Source organism: Chinchilla lanigera, unplaced genomic scaffold, assembly GCF_000276665.1.
Source record: "Chinchilla lanigera isolate Chin_1 unplaced genomic scaffold, ChiLan1.0 scaffold00012, whole genome shotgun sequence".
Lineage (NCBI taxonomy): Eukaryota > Metazoa > Chordata > Mammalia > Rodentia > Chinchillidae > Chinchilla > Chinchilla lanigera.
The window spans coordinates 20380630-20399322 of NW_004955413.1; the positions used below are offsets into that span (position 1 = coordinate 20380630).

The 18693-nt window shown below is 38.7% G+C and overlaps 1 pseudogene; it reads right to left on the reverse strand.

Annotated features, from left to right (window-relative positions):
* Positions 1-2833: 2833 nt before the first annotated feature.
* On the reverse strand, positions 2834-5505 carry LOC102003959 (annotated as a pseudogene).
* Between the last annotated feature and the right edge of the window lie 13188 nt (positions 5506-18693).

Consider the following 18693-nt stretch of genomic DNA (forward strand, 5'->3'; position numbering starts at 1 on the left):
AAATGAGAATGATATACAGGCTTAGAAAGGCTAAAATGAAGAATGCCCCAAAGATACAGCGAGTATAACTGTAGCATATGGTATTTCTGGAGCCCATGGGGGACATGGAATGGGGGAGTATCCAATGGCAGGCATTGAAGCTAGAAGCTGGAATGAGCTATCAGGATTTCAAAGAATGGGACTGAAGCTTGTGTTATGAAAAGCTGATCACGTGGAGAATGAATTAGTGAAGGGAGAGATTAGAAGAAGTGGAGCCAGTTAGGAAGAGCAAGTAGGGAGGTCATTCTCATAGCTCCTAAGAGGAAACGGTGACTTGCTGAACTAAAATGCCTTCAGGGGAAGGAGAAAAGTAAAGAACCTGAAGACATTTAAAGCACAACAGAAATGCAATCAGGAAGATCAGGTGATTAGTGAGCTGCTGGGGAGGGAAAAAGGAGAAAGTTATGGATTATTTCTAGGTTTAAAGTAAAAAAGCCAAGGGGGTATACACCTGATGATGTCCTTTGTTTTTTTTTTTTTTTTTTTTTTTTGGTTTTTTGGTTTTTCTCCGGTACCAGGAACCGAACTCAGGACCTTGCGCTTGCCAGGCAGGCGCTTTTGCCGCTGAGCTAAATCCCCAGCCCCATGATGATGTCCTTTGTAAAAACTCCTACCTCTGCATGTGTCTCTGAATCAAGTAGAATTGTGAAATTGAATTATTAATTTTTAAATTATAGATAACAGAACTTTAGACATGATAGAGAACATAGATTTAAGGAAAAGATCCCATTAAATCTACAAAATAAATGATTTTAAATAAAATATTGAAAACCTAAAATAAATAATTACTACTGGTCATTACTAATCTTGTTATAGATGTTTCTGATAATAATAAATAGCAATTATTTAATATAAATGCCAGCTATAGACATAATCTCAAAGAAATGTGATAATTTCTTTTCATTTAGAATGCTTCTCGTTGGTTTTCAGTACTTACCTTGAGTTTTCTGACTTAATCTTCACATATTTATCCCCAAAGTCATATCCCTGAACCTTACTAGTCAAATTTAAAAAGAAAAGGAAATAGCTAAGTCATCTGTTTTCACTTTTGATGCCGAGCTGGTCTAGACAGGATGAATTCATTTTCACAGGGCTTTTGGCTGATAATAGTTTTGCCCTTGGAAGTGTGATGTTTCAACTAAGCATGTGCTACTTTAATATTTTTATGGTTAAGAACAGCTCTTTGGTCCTTCATAGATGTTTATCAATTGCCGTTAATATAAGCAACAGTGTAAACATATGGCACATTATGGTTTTAAAATGCCTTTACATTTCTTAGGTAACTCAAAAGAAATATTTGATGCAGATACAACTTATACAAACAGAACTCTTAAAATTTAACCCCTTCATTATGAGATATAAGACACATATGGTAAGTTGCACAAAACATGGACACCTCAAGGAATTAAGATAATCACCTGTGTAGTCACCTCCAAGTCAAGACCCGTTGCTAGATCCCAACAGTGCACCTCATGCCATATTCAATCCTCACCCAACCTCTGTAACACAAGTTACTATATATGGCCTAACATATACGGCTATCATTTCTTTGCAGTTTTGCTGCACATATTGGCATCTCTGAACCCTATAGTTTTATTTGTTTAATTGATTTAAACAGCTCTGTGTATAGTGCATGAGCTTCTTTGATAATCCTTTAAGATAATCCTTCTATGTTTTTGAGATTTACTGATGCTGTTTTCAGCTCTAGTTAGTTTTCATTTCATTGCTATGGAGCATTTTCATTGAATAAAGATATCATAATTGATTTATCCATTTATAGAAATTTGAATTGTTCTGGGTTTGGCAACAACAAATAATGCTTTGTGAATGTTTTTGTACATATGTGCACAAGTCAGTGAAATTATTGAGGTACAGATTATGTACCAACTATGTAAAGTCAAACTGCTTTCATCTCTTTGTACCAATTCACACCCCCATCAACAGCATTTGAGAGTTCTTGCTCTGTCTTTCATTAGTATATTGCTACTTTTTGCTTTTAATTTTAGCCTTTCAGGTGTATGTGTAGTATGATCTCATTATAATTTTAATTTGTAATTATTTGGTTACTATCAATGGGATATAGCACATTTTCAAGTTTACTGGCCATGTGGGTATTTTTTGTGTCCTGTCAAAATATTGATAACTGTTTTTCTTATACTGATTTTGATAGGATTTTTTGGTCATTTACTTATATTACAGATTTTTTTTAAATCTTCCTTGAACAGTTCTTAATTTAATTTTCTTTTCTCCAGACAATAGTTTGCTTGAGGTGCATGAATGAAACAAATCAATGTTATACAAAATAATAAGAATTTTTTGAACTTTTTTATACATTAATTTCATAACCTACTAAACATAACAAAGAGCTACTGTCTTCCATACTATATGGCTAGAAAAGTAAATTATTTTAATAGCTATCTAAATCTGCCTCTTGCTTCCAGAGAAATGAATGTATGACATACACATATTTTCAGAATGTCTCTAACATTTACAGACTTACAAATAAATACTGCTGTATTTTTATACAGATTTGGAAACAGTTTGTTAAGAAGCTAATTTCTAGTAACTTTCTGCTTATAAGAACTGAACTTCATAAAAATACACAGTTTGTAAATCTTGTAATTCAGGCAATTTATTTATGATTAACCTGTGGAAATCTACAGTACAAATCTATCAATTATCCACAATTAGGTACAAGTATACCTGGAAAGAAATTTTACTATGGTCAGAAAAAAATGTTTTAGGTGAAAAGGTGACTTAATTCCCAATATCCCTTCTACTGCCTTTATATACTTTAGAACGCATTCTCAATCCAAACAGAAACAATATCCAGCTCTTTGATGTTTTGCTTTTTTTCTTGCCTGAAACTGCTCTGTTCTGTTTTTTTTTTTTTTTTTTTTACAGACCAAATCAGCACTGACAAGGCAGGATCAGTGGATTTCTTTTATGATGGCTTTTCAATCGCATTTTCTTTTTTTGTTATTGCTGGAGTAATTTCTTGCTCCTTTTGTTGTCTTTGCTTGGCTTGCTCCTCAAGGATTTTTTCCATTGCATTGGCTTTCTTGAGGTTAGGATCTGCGAGAACCAAATTGAACAAGTGGGAAGTATACAGTGCCTGAAATCGTGCATCTCTATTGTTTGCCTCGAAGCCCTCCTCTAATAATTCCTTCTTTCTTAGAAGCTGTTTCTTCTTTTTGCCCGGATTCTGGTGTGCCATAGTCTTGTTGGAGCTGAAGGGTTTCTTCCTGTCCTCTTCTTCCTCCATCGCAAGCAAAGCTATTTTAGCCCCTTGCTTTTCCATTGCAGTTTCTTCCTTTGGAGAGGTGGCATCTTTTGCAGAACTCACTGATTTTTTTCTTTAAACCCATTTTTTTTAAAAACTTCTTCAGCAAAGTATCTGTCATTCAGATCAACATCACTGGGCAGTTTGTCTGCACTGGCCTCTTCAGCAAAGACCTGTTTCTTTTTCAGTCTTTTTTTTCTTCTTTCTTCTTCTCTAAATTTGTTCTCAAGGTGTCAGTTTATCTTTCCCTTCTGGTTTGTCTTTTGATCATCTTTTCTGCACTTTAAGGCCCGGAAACCATTTAACTTCCATTTCCATAGTATGTTCTTTTCTTTTTCTTGAATAACCTGCAAAGGCACCTGCATTTAGGAACTTGTTTTTTATCATCCTCTGACTTCTCTTGGTTTTCCCTCATTTTCTCCATCCACTCCATCATTACCTTGTGATGCAATGATGCCTCTTCTATTGCCTCTTCATCTTCACTAGAGAAAGCTGAGCAGGCTTGAACATCCATCCGTGTGCAAAGGTTCTTCCTTTTTTACATTTTCTGTTGAGTGTTGTGATTTCTTCACTCTCAGTCCCTTCCCAAGTGATCTCCACCACTGATGTTCCCCTTGCCGCAGATGTGAAGTATTTTGGTTTTTATGCTGTTAAATCCACTTCTGAGGCTTCGTCCTTAGGCTCATCTTCAAAAATAATATCACATGGTATAAACCTTACCTCTATGAAAGAACAACTTATTTTGAACTTCAGGCCATCACAATCCTCATAAGTTTTACTTGCTCTTTCGGGAGGATCACAGTCTACTGCATAATAGCACTTCAGTAGTTTAAACCAATAAGCTCTCAGTTTTTCTGTGGAAGTCCTTTACAGGAGCATATTGAGGAATGCTTGACAACTCTACTGGTCCTTGAACTTGCTCTCCCTTCATTCCCTCCTTCCCAAACTTTGAAGGATATTTCTTTACAGAAAACATAACACCTCCTTTAGGCTGAAATGAGCTGAACAGGGCCCATACATCTTTCGCCTTTAATCTATCCCAGTCAATTTTGCAAACTGCTAAGCAATGTGTAATCTCATCAGCATCTTTATCTAATCTTCTCCAAGCATGCTCAAAACCAGATTCTTCTGGAAATAAATCTGCTAAATCATCTTCATCTCTGGAACTAGTTTCTGTATTTTCTTTGCCCCTTGTAAGATCAAGGCCACTGTCACTTTCATCATCATCCTCACCGTCCTCATCTTCTTCATCTTCACTTCCACTACCTGTGGATGCTCTGTCACCACCTGTGAGTTCATCCTCAGAGTCCTCATCACTCCCTACTTCAGCAGCACTGTCTGAATCTTCTTCCAGAACATCTTTGTCAGACGTGTTACCGCCACTTGCTATTATGAATGGAACCACTCGGTGTTTTTCCCTTTTTGTCTTAGAACAATTGATCTTGGAGATTTCACAGTTTTAGAGCTGCTTGGGTCTGCCTTTAGTTTCCTTTGGGAAAAGAGTTCCTACTATGTTCAACAATGCTTTTTTTCTCTTCTGTACTTTTTTGTGTAAGTTCTTTGCTGCCCTTCTTAGGACTTATTTCTAAATCTATCTTTTTCTTTCTTTCTTTTTATTTATTTATGTATGTCTTTTTTGAGACATGGTTGCACTATGCAGTTCAGGCCGACCTTGAACTCACTTTGTAGCTCAGGCTGGCCCCAAACTTGTAGCGATCCTCCTACCTCAGCCTCCCAAGTGCTGGGATTATAGGGGTGCGCCACCACGCCCGGCTTAAATCTATCTTTTTAGATTTATACAAGCTTTTCATTTTCTGAGTTCTTTCAGAATGATCTAAATCATATTTTATGTCCAGGATCCTTTTGACTAACTGTCTTGGTTTCTTTCTTTTTCCCCTCTGTCACATATTTTGAATTTTTTTTTTTTTCTTTTGGTGTGGTGGTTTTTCTCCTTTCTTTTCTGTTGGTTCAGTGCTTTGCTATCTTCATTAGAGAGATCAAGATCAGAATCTGAAAGGTCATAGAAGCATTTCTATGGTAGCTGTAGTGATGTGGTTGATAGGGCATCTTCTTTTATCAGCAGCATAGTTCAGTTTGAACTTTTTGACCCTTTCCTGGCATTTCCCATATTCTGGATTCTTTGAAACTCATCTAAACTTTTTTTTTTTTGGTTTGGATGACATTTTTAAAGTCTTACTGAAAACATATTCAAAGAACCCTGATATGTCTCATATCCCTCTTCAATAATTATTTATTTATTTTGAAACAAAGTCTCACTTTGTAGTGTAGGTTGATCCTGAACTTACTGTGTAGCCCAGGCAGGCCTTGAACTCACTGTGATTCTCCTGCCTCAGCCTCCTAAGTGATGGGATTACAGGCAGGTGCCACCATGCCTGGCACTTAATTTTAATGTGCTTTTTATTTGTTGGACAGGAGCTCTTCACCTCTATAGAGATGTCACAATGTTCTTTTACAAATGAAGCACTTAGGATAGAGACAGCAAGTGGTTTACCAAACCTATGTCTACATATTTTGATATCAAATTTGGATTATTTCTATGATATCATGCTAATGCCATTTTTAATGCAAAATTTCTATTTATTTGACTTACCTATGTTTCCTAATCAGTTAATGTGGTAGAAAACTTGAAGGATATTGAAAAGAACCCAGAAAACTCCCTCTCATGTCCTCAGCCATAGGTAGAAAGACACTTTGGGAAATATTTCCAACCTTGAAGCTCATGCAGCTTTTTTTTATTCTCAGCTGATTAATACTTGTTTGCCTTTTCTGATCTCATTTCTGTCCTAAAAACTTGAACCCAGGCAAAATATAGGGAACTGAAGTTTTATAGAGCCTATACACTAATAAATATGTCACCTCTTAAGGTTTTGTTTTTGATTTTGATTTGGAATAACAGAGTACAAATACATGGAAAGTTATAGGGAAATATAATTAAGGCAGTAATGCATCATGTTTCCAGTTGAATATGTGTCTCCCCAAATTTCATAGAGGTGTATGCCTCACATGGTATCACCATTGCTGAGTAAAGATACAGTTAGTTTTGAGAAGGATCCAGAGTGCCTGGAAAGATTCAGGTAACCTCTTCTGACCGGTTCTGAAATCTCCAGTTGCGTCTCTGCTCCCTTACTAGAGACAAATGACTGGTACAAAACAACTCCACCCCTACCATTATTTTTTACCACTTTATATTTTAGTAAAAATTTTAGCTTGCTAAAGTTGCAATAAGTACACAGATCTTCCATATGCTCTTTGCTCAGACTGACCAATATTTTACATATTGCTCTAACTTCTTTATCCTTCTTTCTACTTATGCATATATATTTTTTGTTTGGTTTTGTTTTTGGTACCGGGAATCAAACTCAGGACCTTGTGTTTGCCAGGCAGGCGCTGTGCCCCTGAGATATATCCCTGGCCCTTATGCATATATTTTAATCTGAAATGTATAAGTGGAGACTTCATGCCTCTTTCCTTGTAAGTAATTTATTATACATTTTCTACCATCAAAACCAACACATTTAGTGTAGATATAACACTATTATCCAAATGACAGTCCATACCCAAATTTTATCAATGATCACACATTACACTTTATTTTTTTTTCTCCTTTATTCTAGGTTCCAATCCAAAGGTTGGCATTGCATTTAGTTGTTATGGCTCTTTGATGTCTTTTTATTCATAATGGTCCCTCAGACTTCTATACTATTCTTAACCTTGATTTGAAGAATGTTGGTATTATTTTATAGACATCCTTCTACTTGTGTTTGATTTTTTTCTTGGTCTTGGATTTAGGCTATGCATTTTGTCAGGAAGATCTCAGGTGAAGTCATGTCCTTTGTTTTGTATCAATCACAGAAAAAGGAATAGAATACTAGTAGTATTAACTTTGATCTTTGATTACAGTGGTGCTGTCATGGTTTCTCTACTGTGAAACTGTGGAAATATTTTGTGCCTCATCAAGATTTGGCAAACTTAGCATTCACTGAGAAATTTTAAATGGCTTTCTTTCTTCTATTTATTTGTTGGCTTTCTACTATAACAAAATAGACTGGTCAGAGACTGACTTTCATTTTACACAATAGGTTATAATCCACCGATATCATTTATTTTGATGTTAAATGGTGCAAGATGTGGCTAGTGAGGAACCTTTTACCACTGTCTCCTGTCTCCTTTGATATATCCTCCCTCTTCGGTCATCTTTCTGGAGCCATGAGATATCCCAGACTTATCTTGAATTTGCCTGCCTGAGCCTTGGACTTGGTTTTTTTATTTTTTTTTTTCCTCTAAGTATCTCTAGTTCTACTTAGTGGGGTATGGTATTTAGAAAAGAAAGATCAGTACAGTGATTACATAACCAAATGTATTTGTCAAAGCTATTTATAGAACTGTGCCCTATAAAAGGATTTTTTAAACTCCTGGGTATTTATAATACAAAGTATGTAATCATTGTCACAAGGAAGTGGAGAAAATGTAAAGTGTATTTTGGAACGTGAGTAATGTGTGCACCCAGCAGTTCAGGTATAATATATATATCAAGTACCCACAAAAATTCCTTTTGCTCTTAGTGTCAATCCCTCCCTCTACTCAACTTCTGGCAGCCAAGGATCTAAATTTTCTCCTCTAGTTTGTCTTCAGTGGCTTGTACTCTTTGTAGCCTGTGTTCCCTTGAAGCTATGCACTGAGCTTCCTCCACGTTATTGTACATATTGATAATGTTTATCTTTATTATTGAATAACATGTCATTGTGTGCACTACAGTTCATCAGTCAAAGAACAACTAAGTTTTTGTAATTACGAATAAAGCCATTAGAAACACATATAGCAATTTTTTCCATTTCTCTTGAGTAAATGCGCAGGAGTGGGATTTCTAGATCATATGGTGGTTTAATCTTATAAAATAAAACGTTGTATTTATAAAATACAAAAATGCCTCTCAACTTTACAAAATAAAAAAATCTTTATAAACAAAGCTTGCCAAATCTTTTTCAGTTGCACTTACACCAACAGCAAGCGACAGTTCCAGTTGCCCTATATCATTCCTGGCCCTTGGTATTGTTGCATTAAAAATTTTTCTTAAGTATTCTGATAAGTACACAGTGGCATCTCATTTGTGGTTTTAATGTGCTTTTCCTTGAATGATAGTAAGCATCTTTTCACGTAACATACGTGCTTCTTCAAAAATGAAAGTAGAGGAGACTAGGGATTTAGCTCAGCAGCACAGTGCCTGCCTGGCAAGCGTGAGGTCGTGAATTCGATTCTCGGTATCGGGGGGGAAAAAAAAAAACAACAAAAAACCACACACACACACACAAAAAAAACCCAAAAGTAGACTTATATTGCACTTAAAATCTGTAGTCTACTTTTTATTTCCATTTATTATCATGTCATTTATTATCATGCAGATTGCTTAACAATAAAATAGATTGCTTTGTTGAAAATCTGAGTAAATGACTAGCTAGCAAATGTGAAAAGCAGATGAAAAATCTTGTAATATAACGCCACTCTCCCTCATAAAATTAAATCTAGAGTTCACCTTTGGATGCTGGAAGGACAGACATGTCCTTCTCTTTCTGGTTATTTGCTTTCCCTCTTAGAGCAGCCTATGGACTATTATTTAGGACTAATTCCTCCATCTCCCCTGTCTCCTGCTGGTCTGCCAAGGTACCCTTTGATTGCAGATCCAGCTGGAAGAACAATATGCTCTACAGTTCAGTCTTCTGTATCTTACCTGTTTCTTCCAGTTCATCTCTCACTGTCTTATCACCTCCCAAGGCCAAAGAGGCCTTCCAAAAGTAATATCTTTTAAATGAGATCTCGGAGATCATCTCACTTTTATGACTGCCACCTCTACTTCCAGGGGAGCCACTGGAATGCTCACAACTCCATCATTAGCTACCCTGCCCTCAGTCAGTTCCTATCTTATCGTATTCAAGTCAATGTTTCAAGAATATCCCTCAGGCTGATTTTTCAGGTAATTTCTCTTAAAGTTGCATTTTTGTTTTAGTACTTCTATGAGCTCTTCTATTCAGCTAGATAGATTTCCTGAAGCAGGATGTGTAGCTGAATTTATTCTTTTACTCATTTCACCCATATACAAACTTGACAACTACTAGTGGTTAATCAAAATACGAAAACACATTCTCAGAGTTGGGATTTTAAAGCTCCCTTCCTGGGGTTTGTTACTCTCTGAGACAAGGCTGTTCATACCCAAAGCTATTCAGTACAGATGTCGTTCTGTGCATTTCTTTCTCCTAGAGGAGAGAAAGAGTGTTTGGAAAGGATCTCCCTTGAATACCTGGCCCTCAGGCCTCAGTCCTGAATGACTTCTGAACTTGCTAGTGCAAAATACGTTGAGTTTTTCTTGTCTTGAATGGTCATTCTCCTGTTCTCTTTGGTGTGGAAGATTTATGGGAAGCAACTTTCCCCACTAACATATTCATCTTCTCCACTTGTAAGTACTTTCTTCTTTTTATGAGTGGATTCCCAATAACCTCGCTCAGAGGACAATCTAACTCCACTTGGTCTTCTGTAGTTGTGCAGAAGAAAATGTCCCACGTAAGCATATTTTCTCTTCTTTGTTGGAAGACCTGATGAGGACAAGGTAATTCACCATCTTGTGTCTGACCTAGTGTCCAATTCAAAGCCCCTGTGATAAAAAGATGTGTGGGAAAAATCTGAGTCTCCTATTTTTAACATGACTTCTGGACTTTTTAATCTCTGTAATCTCACAGCTTCATTATCTATCATTGCATAACAAATTATTTCAAAATCTAGCAGTTTAAAACAATAACAGTTTCTGGGGTCAAGAATCTGAGTTGACTTAGTTGTGTGTTTCTAGCTCAGACTTTTGCATGAGGCACAGTTAAAATATCAGTCAGCTATATAGATTCTGAAAAAGTGACTGGGTTGAAACACCATTCTGGTATTAAAGCTTTGTGATGTCATGTCCAATGTCCTTATCCATTGCATTTCTTTATAATCTTTAATAGAGCTGATAAATCAGAACTGTCTAGTAAGTTTACAAGGAAAGCTAACAAAAAGAAGATACATTTAGAAAATCTAGCTAACAAGGTAGTTTAGTGTAGTAATCAGCCTTTCCTCAGTGCAACCAAAAACATAGCATACACAGTTTAAAGGAGGAAGGTTATATTTTTGCTCACAATTTTAGTGGATTCGGTCCATGGTCAGCTGGCTCCAAGGCAGGAACATCATAGCAGAAAGCATGATGGAGCAGGCTGCTTTTATGGTGGTAGGGGTGGAAACAGAGCAGGGGAAGAGAGCCAGAGAAGAAGCAGCCAGGGACCAGATGCAGACACCAAGATCACACCAACATAACCCACCCAGGCACTCCCAGAAGTGTGTTTTACTAATCACATAGGCCAGCAGCCCCCAACATTTTTGGCACCAGGAACCAGTGCATGGAAGACAGTTTTTCCATGGATGGGGGTGAAGGTTGGAGTTCAAGATGTGGAGAGTGAGGTGCTGATGGTGGTGGCGGCTTTAGTATGATTCAAAGTATCATGCAACCTAGGTTGTCTCTCATACTTCACAGGGTTTGTGTGCCCATGAGAATCTAATGCCAGGGCTTATCTGATAGGAGGCAGAGCTCAGCCAGTAATGTGATCAATGGGAAACAACTATAAAAACAAATGAAACTTCTATGGCTTACCCTCTCCCACCCTACTCACCCCCATCTCTTGCCTAGTTCAGGGGACCCTACCCTAGGCAGCTCCCAAGCCAATCAAATTGACAATTAAGTTTAACCATCATATTTAGTGAATTTCATCTTTTGTTCTACTTGGAGGTGCTGGTCCACTCTTCCTACCTGCCTTCTTTCATCCATCTGGAGAAGGTTAGCATTAACCACTGTCCTGGACACCTAGATTCTTTATTTTCTAACCAGAATGGAGATAGAGCTCTTTTCTCTTTCCTTTCTACAGCCCCTTCAACCATTGTTGTTCTTCAGGAATTGCCTCTTCTCATGAAAGTACCAGAACAAACACCTTCTGCCATGAGGGAAAGCTCTGCTCCCAGACCCCAATGCCTCTGCTTTTCTCAGTCTTATCCTATAACCATTTCTTAACAAGCACGATTAGCAAATACCCACATAATAGAAGCAAAGACTGGAAATTGTTTTCTTAGACTACAACCATGTTCAATTATTTTAACTTTTGATGTGACTTCAGCTCAACCTCATCCATGTCAAGAGGATAATTCAGAAAATGGCTTCAGCAAATACTTTGACAGCTTATTCTATAAAGTTTCTCTTCCTAGGATCACCATTACATTTAATATGACATTATTTCCAAAGAGAGGTGTAGATTTCAAGTTAACTTCCAGCCCCAACGTTTAATCTGACTTTATTTCCCTGGTTGGCACAATGTATGAGAATGGCATCTAGAACTTTTTAGAGAAGGTTGAAGGTTATAGAGGACAGTCTTTCATCAGGGATCGCCCTTATTGTGAAAAGTATCCCTCAGAATCTGCCTTTCTTTCATGAAATACCTGTCATTCAAATCTGTAGTTCACATCCTCTGTGTCAATATTTTGCACAACTGGAATGGCAAAAGAGTTCCTGGCCAGGACTTGGAGTACTGTGCTTACACCTGTGCTTACAGGTGTCTTGGTTACATGTCTCATTGCTGAGACAAAATGCCCAACACCCAAAATGAAGGAAGGAAAGGTTTATTTAGCTCACAGTGTGTGGAGGTGTCAGTCCATACTTGGCTGGCTCCAAGGCAGAGTGGCACATGGCAGAGGGCAACTCTTCATGGCGGTGGAAGATAGCAAAAGCAACAGGAACACAAGGGGAGGAGCAGCCAGCAAGTAGCCTCTTTCCCTCCCTTATATTATATGCAAACGACCTGCCCCTTGGGCCCACGAATAAATCATAAACTCTAGAAGCCTGCCCCATGACTGCATGAGGGTTCGGGGGGACATCCAGAACCAAACCATAACATCAGGTTGCATTCATGATGAGCAGCAGTATCTGATTGGTCAGGGGTTTCTGCATTTGGGACTGGATGGTCTTATGTGGCCCACAGGTCAGAATAGGCCAGGCCGACCTTTCGTTGTTATTATTGTCTTTTGAGACAGGATCTCACCATGTTGTCCAGGTTGGCCTCAAAAATCACAGAACATACTCCTGCCTCATCCTCCTGAGTGAGGGCTGTGATTACAGACCAGCATGGTCACACTTAGCTTTCCTGTTTTCCACCTTGAAAATGTTGTTTCCTTTGTCAGTCTGCTATTGGCCTGGTTCTTCAATCACAGCCCAGTGAGCTAAAAGCTGCAAGATATTCAATCCCAAGGATTTTTAGAAGTTTCTATTCATTTGCTAGCTCAGGCCACAGTAGGTAAACTCAAGCAGTTCCTTTCTTTGACCAAGATAACTAAAAAGAACAGAAGAAACCAAAATTTCCTTACTTAGCCAGGTATGGTGGCACATACCTGTAATCCCAGCCCTTGGAAAGCTGAGGCAGGAGGATCATTGAGAGTTTGAGGCCAGCCTGGGCTACAAGGTGAGCTCAAGGCCAGCCTGAATTGCATAGCAAGACCCTGTCTCAAAAAAAAAAAAAAACACAAAATTTTCTTACTTATATCTCTGTGGCACATTTGTATTTTAAATGGAAACCTTTTCAATCACATGGTTAACCAAAAGACTTAAAAGAATTTATGAAGTTGCTACAAATATTCAAAAGCAGACAGTAACGTGAGGCAAATTGAAAAAAAAAAAGATTAAGATGACAATAGCTGCTCTTGAAGCAAGAGGGAGAAAACAAAAAACAAAAAACGCCTGATGTGACTTTAAGAGACATCACAGCAAATATTTTAGGCATTCATGGGAACTCATTCTGGGAGGCTGGGTAAAGAAAAGGAATATTCTTCTGCAGCACCCACATAGCTGTAACTATCCTCCCAACACTTTCCAGAGTTCACATAATTGGCCCTAAGATTTTCAAATGCTTTAGCTGTGTCTCTGGAGTAAAATATTTACCATTTAAATGTGCTTTGCTTCCTTCAGCCATGTGTCTCCAAATATCTTATTGGTTTCTCTGTCTAATAATTAATCTTACTGCTCCATGTGACCACCATTTTTTTTTCTTTTAGACTGAAAAGATAGCTTCTGGGCAAAGAATTGTTTCTGGGATATATTATATTACTCAGTTTGGGTCTAGTTTGTTGCTAAATTAGGGATCTTTATAATGTTGTATTTGGGAGACAGGAAGGAAAATGTCTTTCTTTCCACTCATAAAGGGAAGGAGCTGCTAGTCGTCAATGGTACATTAAATCTCCCTTCAGGTAACTGCCCAACATTAAAGTGTTGAATTATAAATAATTCAATTAGGCAATTTTGGATCCCATAAATATTTGCTAAATTCCTATCTCATACATTATTAGGCAGTGGATCCTATAAAGATCAATAAGACAGAATCCTTGTGCTGAAAAACTCACAGTATTATGAAGAAGGTCAGCAACCTGGTATAATTTCCCATTCACTTATGATAATTAGGTAATGTTGTATTACAGCTAATTTGACCTGCTCCCATTCCTCAAAAAAACATAGAAATAGGGAACTTTCATATAAGATAAAGAATTTTGGGAAGCTGAAGTAGAAGTGGAAAAGGATTTCATGGTTTATGCTTCAGACACGAACTATCATGCTTTACATATGTACATTATTTCATGGTATTTTATGTGTATCATATGTGTGCATCTTAGTTATTTTTCTCATTGCTGAGACAAAATATCCAACATTCAAAATTACAGAGGAAAAGATTTATTTAGCTCAAAGTTTGTGGAGCTTTCAGTCCATAGTTAGCTGGCTCCAAGGCAATGTGGCACATGAGAGACACATGGTAGAGAAGAAACAGTTCATTGCAAGCAAGGGACAAAACAAGTCTCCAGGCTACTGGGATTAGGGCAGTGCCAAACCAGTCAGTGCACTGATCTGGCAATCACTCACCCTTAATCTTAGCACTGCACCATGAACCCATTACACACCCTAGATTCAGCCACCTCTGAAAAAGCCCCACCTATACTGCACGAGGCTTGGGGGGGGGGGATATCTAGATACAAGCCATAACAGTGTACTGTTTCATGATGGATGAAAAAAGCCATTGTGTTGAGTGAATGAAAAATCTCTTCTTTACACATAAACGAAATCTCATAATATTATGTTATAATCTGTTAAATCCAACTAGTTAGAGTTAGAACCAGGACTTAGTCTCAAATGTTTGTACTCCAAGTTCAGGTACAATGTATACAGAAATCACTTGTACATTCTAAGTATGTTTGATATAGAGGAAGGCCCATAAGGTAGGGGTATTTAATTCAGTAGTTCCATTTCCTGAATTTTTAAATATCTCCTCTTGACCAACAGAAATGACTTTGCAAAGTAATTGTACAAAGTTGCCCAGCTGTTCTCAAGATCCACTGAAGAGAGAAGGAGAAAGAAATGTCAGAAAGATTAGGTCAGAAATAAGACTGGAGCTATTAAACACTACAGCAGATTACTGTTCCCTAAAGATAGCAAAAGATAAGTTGTCGTCTGTTAGGGGAAGACATAAACATAGTCCTGCCCAAAGATTCGGCAGTAGATCTAGTAATTTCAAAATTTCTATAATTATATGATTGAGGGAAATCTATAGTGAAAACCTTTTTTTAATCCCAAGTGAAGGAAAACATTGGTCAATAATGTACAGAACCAACTCTAGTTTGGGTAAAGCTTTTAACATTCTTGTGTTTGTTAAATTCTATAGAGTTGAAGACTTGGGGCAAATAACCCATACCCTTCAAAGGTTTAAAAGCCAACATTTCTCCTGAGGAAACCAACTTTGAACTTCAAAGACAAAAAGAGAAAGTGCTTGGATGTGAATTTCCACTTGCATTTCTTATCACTAGCCATGCATTCATCTAGCATTCATAGCAAAGCTACTATATTTAGAGGCTGTGCAAAATGCCAGAGGGAATACAGAAAGGGATAAGGCTCACACTTGTAATTGAGCCAAAAGCAGGAATTTCACTGGGGTAAGGTTTGATTCACCAAATGGCAAAGCAATCTGTGTGATGAATTTGCAGTTCTAATTAAAACTCCCCACAGTCAGTTCTTTAAAATTTTAGCCCTAATTCATTTTCAGACAGCCCAGTGGTTGAAAGGTGACTTGTACAGATTCAGCAAAGACTAGAACAACTCCTGGCAATCATTCATTCTGTACAAACACAGGGCTGGGGATTTAGCTCAGTGGCAAAGCGCCTGCCTGGCAAGCGCAAGGTCGTGAGTTCGGTTCCCGGTACCGGAGAAAAACCAAAAAAAAAAAAAAAAAATTCTGTACAAACACAGTTAGCAGGTGAAATCAGATAAAAAGCACCGAAGCGAGTCTGAGAGAAAAAACCTTAAAGTTTCCCCAACCCTACACTGTTCCTGACACACAGGGGCACTTGAGATTTGTCTTGTCACATACCATAGAGGCAACCAAAGTTAGGAACATGTGATTCCTCCTGTCTGGAAGCTCACATCTCATGGGACACGGGGAAACACAAATGACTGCTAACAAAACAAACTTCACTGCTCCCAGGTTGACTGTAACAGAGGTGATGGGTGCTTGTTAAATGTGGTAATGAAGCCCTGAACTTGGCTCAGTATTCCTTGCCTTCTCATTTTACAGCTGTTCGCTTGAAACTCCCTATGCTTCAATGCATCTCATTCTTCACCTGCTTGGCCCTGAACTGGTTTCTAGCCTCACTTAGACTGCTAGCCTTGGCTGGAACAGCTTACCCTGGTGCTGCCCCAGCAAACCTTTGGGAGAGAGAGCAGTGTGAGTAGTTCACAGCACAAACTCTGGATTATCTGGACTCTGCGTTTGAAGCCTGTCTTGGCTCTTTATTAAGATCACCAACAGCTCACATGACTCTTTTGAATGTGCCTCTGTTTGCTACATTTTTTGAATTAGGATCTTAATAGTACTTGACGTCTATTTGTTATAAAGATTAAATGAATTAGTATTTCCAAAGCACTTAAAAGTATTCCTGGAACATAGTTTCAAACTAAAGGCTACCACTTTGTGATGTATTCTCACATTCTGTTTTGACAAATGTAGACAGTAGAGCCCATGACCGCAGGGCCCAACAAAGTTCCAGGATGCCACAAGTTTGCAAAAAGTGTAAGTGAGTAAATAAAGGTAAGGAGGTAGGAAAGTAAAGGATGTCAAAAGCTGGGACTCAGGGAGATGCACAAATAGCAGTAATTTTAGATGGTTGAAAAAGTCCAGGCTACAGAGGAACATGAATACCAAATGGGAAGTTTGCCATCTATTTGGATGACATATGGCATCCCTGGTTGTAACACAGCTCTTGGGAAAAGGGTAACAGCAGTAAGGAAGATAGTCAGAGGCTGCGAAGTGGTGATATTTTTACAGAAGGTGCAGTCACCTAGGCCAGTTGTGATAAGACATGAAACAAAGGTGCGACTATGTCAGTAACATCGAGAGAGAAGAAGCTAAGACAAAGGACTGTTTGAAAGCAAAATCAGGGAAAGTGAAGTGTAGAAAAATCTACATGTCCACGATGTGTCAGGAACACACATGGTGCTTTGTAACCACGGTCTCATTTAACTGGCCCCAGTCTTGACTGGATAAATATGGGTTCCTGATTAATTCACATGAAGAAACTCAGAGGTTAAGCAATTAGGCTGATGTCACAATTCCAGAAAGAAACACAAAAGAGATTCAACGCAAGTCATTTTGGTTTCACAGTCTGCTTTTTTTGTTTTCACCAATTAAATTAATGGAGACGAGAAAAGCAAGAACTGAATGTACTCTCAAATGTTCTTGCAGGCTAGAAATGAAACGGGCTAGGTGAGAAAGTTTTCAGATGGGATGTTCTATTTTACTTAGCAATATAAAATTTTGACTTGTGTTGTGTGGTGGGATTTTGCAGGCAAGGGGAAATTCAGGTGCTGAATTGGGAGAGAAGTCAGGATGGGAATCGAATATTTGAAGTCACTTTCAGAAAGCAAAAAATGTTGAAAGGATAAGCGGTCCACAGGACAGCACAAAGAGAGGTGAGGTACAAAGACGGTCAAGAAAGACCCTGAGCAGCGCATCATTTAATGTGTAGAAGAAAAATGTGCAAAGGGTAGTCAGGTCAGAGGTTCTGACAGGGGAGTCTAAGACTTCAAAGAAGAGAGCTACGGTGGGGAGTGTCAGCACTGCCACATGCTACTGAGCTGGAGAGGGAAGAAGAGAGAAAGAGCCAGTGAGCTTGTGTTTGTGGAGACCACTGGGGACTGTCGTGGTTTGGGGTTTTGCAAAGGGAACAATACAATACAGGACACATATTTTATAAGATTATTTATAGTAGTCACCCAAAGAATCATATACAAGAGAGTGCAGGAAATCTGTCCACACACTAAAGACCAAAGAATCCAGCTGAGGGCCTGGATCCCACGATAATGTTCTGCATGGGTCCAGCTGAAGACCTAGAGCCCATAACAATGTCTCATGCAGGCCTGTTTCACAGATCTGCTTCGAAGGCCCAAAGGTCAGTGGTGGAATCTAGAAAGTCTGTGCCAGCAGGATGAAGGATCTGTGCTAGCAGGCTGAGGGAACTGCGCTGGAGCCAGGAGTCAGTGCTCAAAGAAGGAACCAGAACTCTCCCCACCTGAAAAGTACCACAGCCTTCCTCAGCAACAGTGAGGTCCTGAGTTCCTCAGACGATCAGGACAGCCGAGTTCCCATCAAGAAAGCCAATGTGACAGGTTTCTCCAAGAGACTGAGCTGTGCACCTTCTTCCCCTCCAGAGACAGGAAGTGACGCTCAGAGTGAGGACTAGAGCTCTCGCAAAGTGAACCAAAGCCATTCTCAGCGACAACAGGTCCAGAGCTCCTTGGAGGATGAAAACAGCCGAGTTCATCAGGAAAGCCAGCATGACGAGCTCCCCGAAGAAAACCAACAGCTCCTTACAGCTTTTCTCCGCTTCCAACAGGCTCCCAACAGCTTCTACCAGCTCCCAACAGCCTTCCTTCTTCTTCTCTAGTTCTGCCTCTTAGCTGCTGGCAACAGTCCTCAGGTGGGCCTCTCACACCCAGCACCACGCTTACTCAGTGCAGCTGGATGTTATAAATTGCCCATCAGTTGCCAGTCTACCACAGGGACCTTTGGAAGAACCGATTTAGTTGAGTGGAGGGTGAAGATTTTTTTCTTTATTTTAAAGAGAAAAGAACAAAAACAAAATAACAAAAAGACAAAAACAAAGCAACACAAAAACTATAAAAATGACACAGAATTTCAAAACAACATGATAGGAAATCAACAATGCTTGTTGTAGGGGGCTGGGGATTTAGCTCAGCGGCA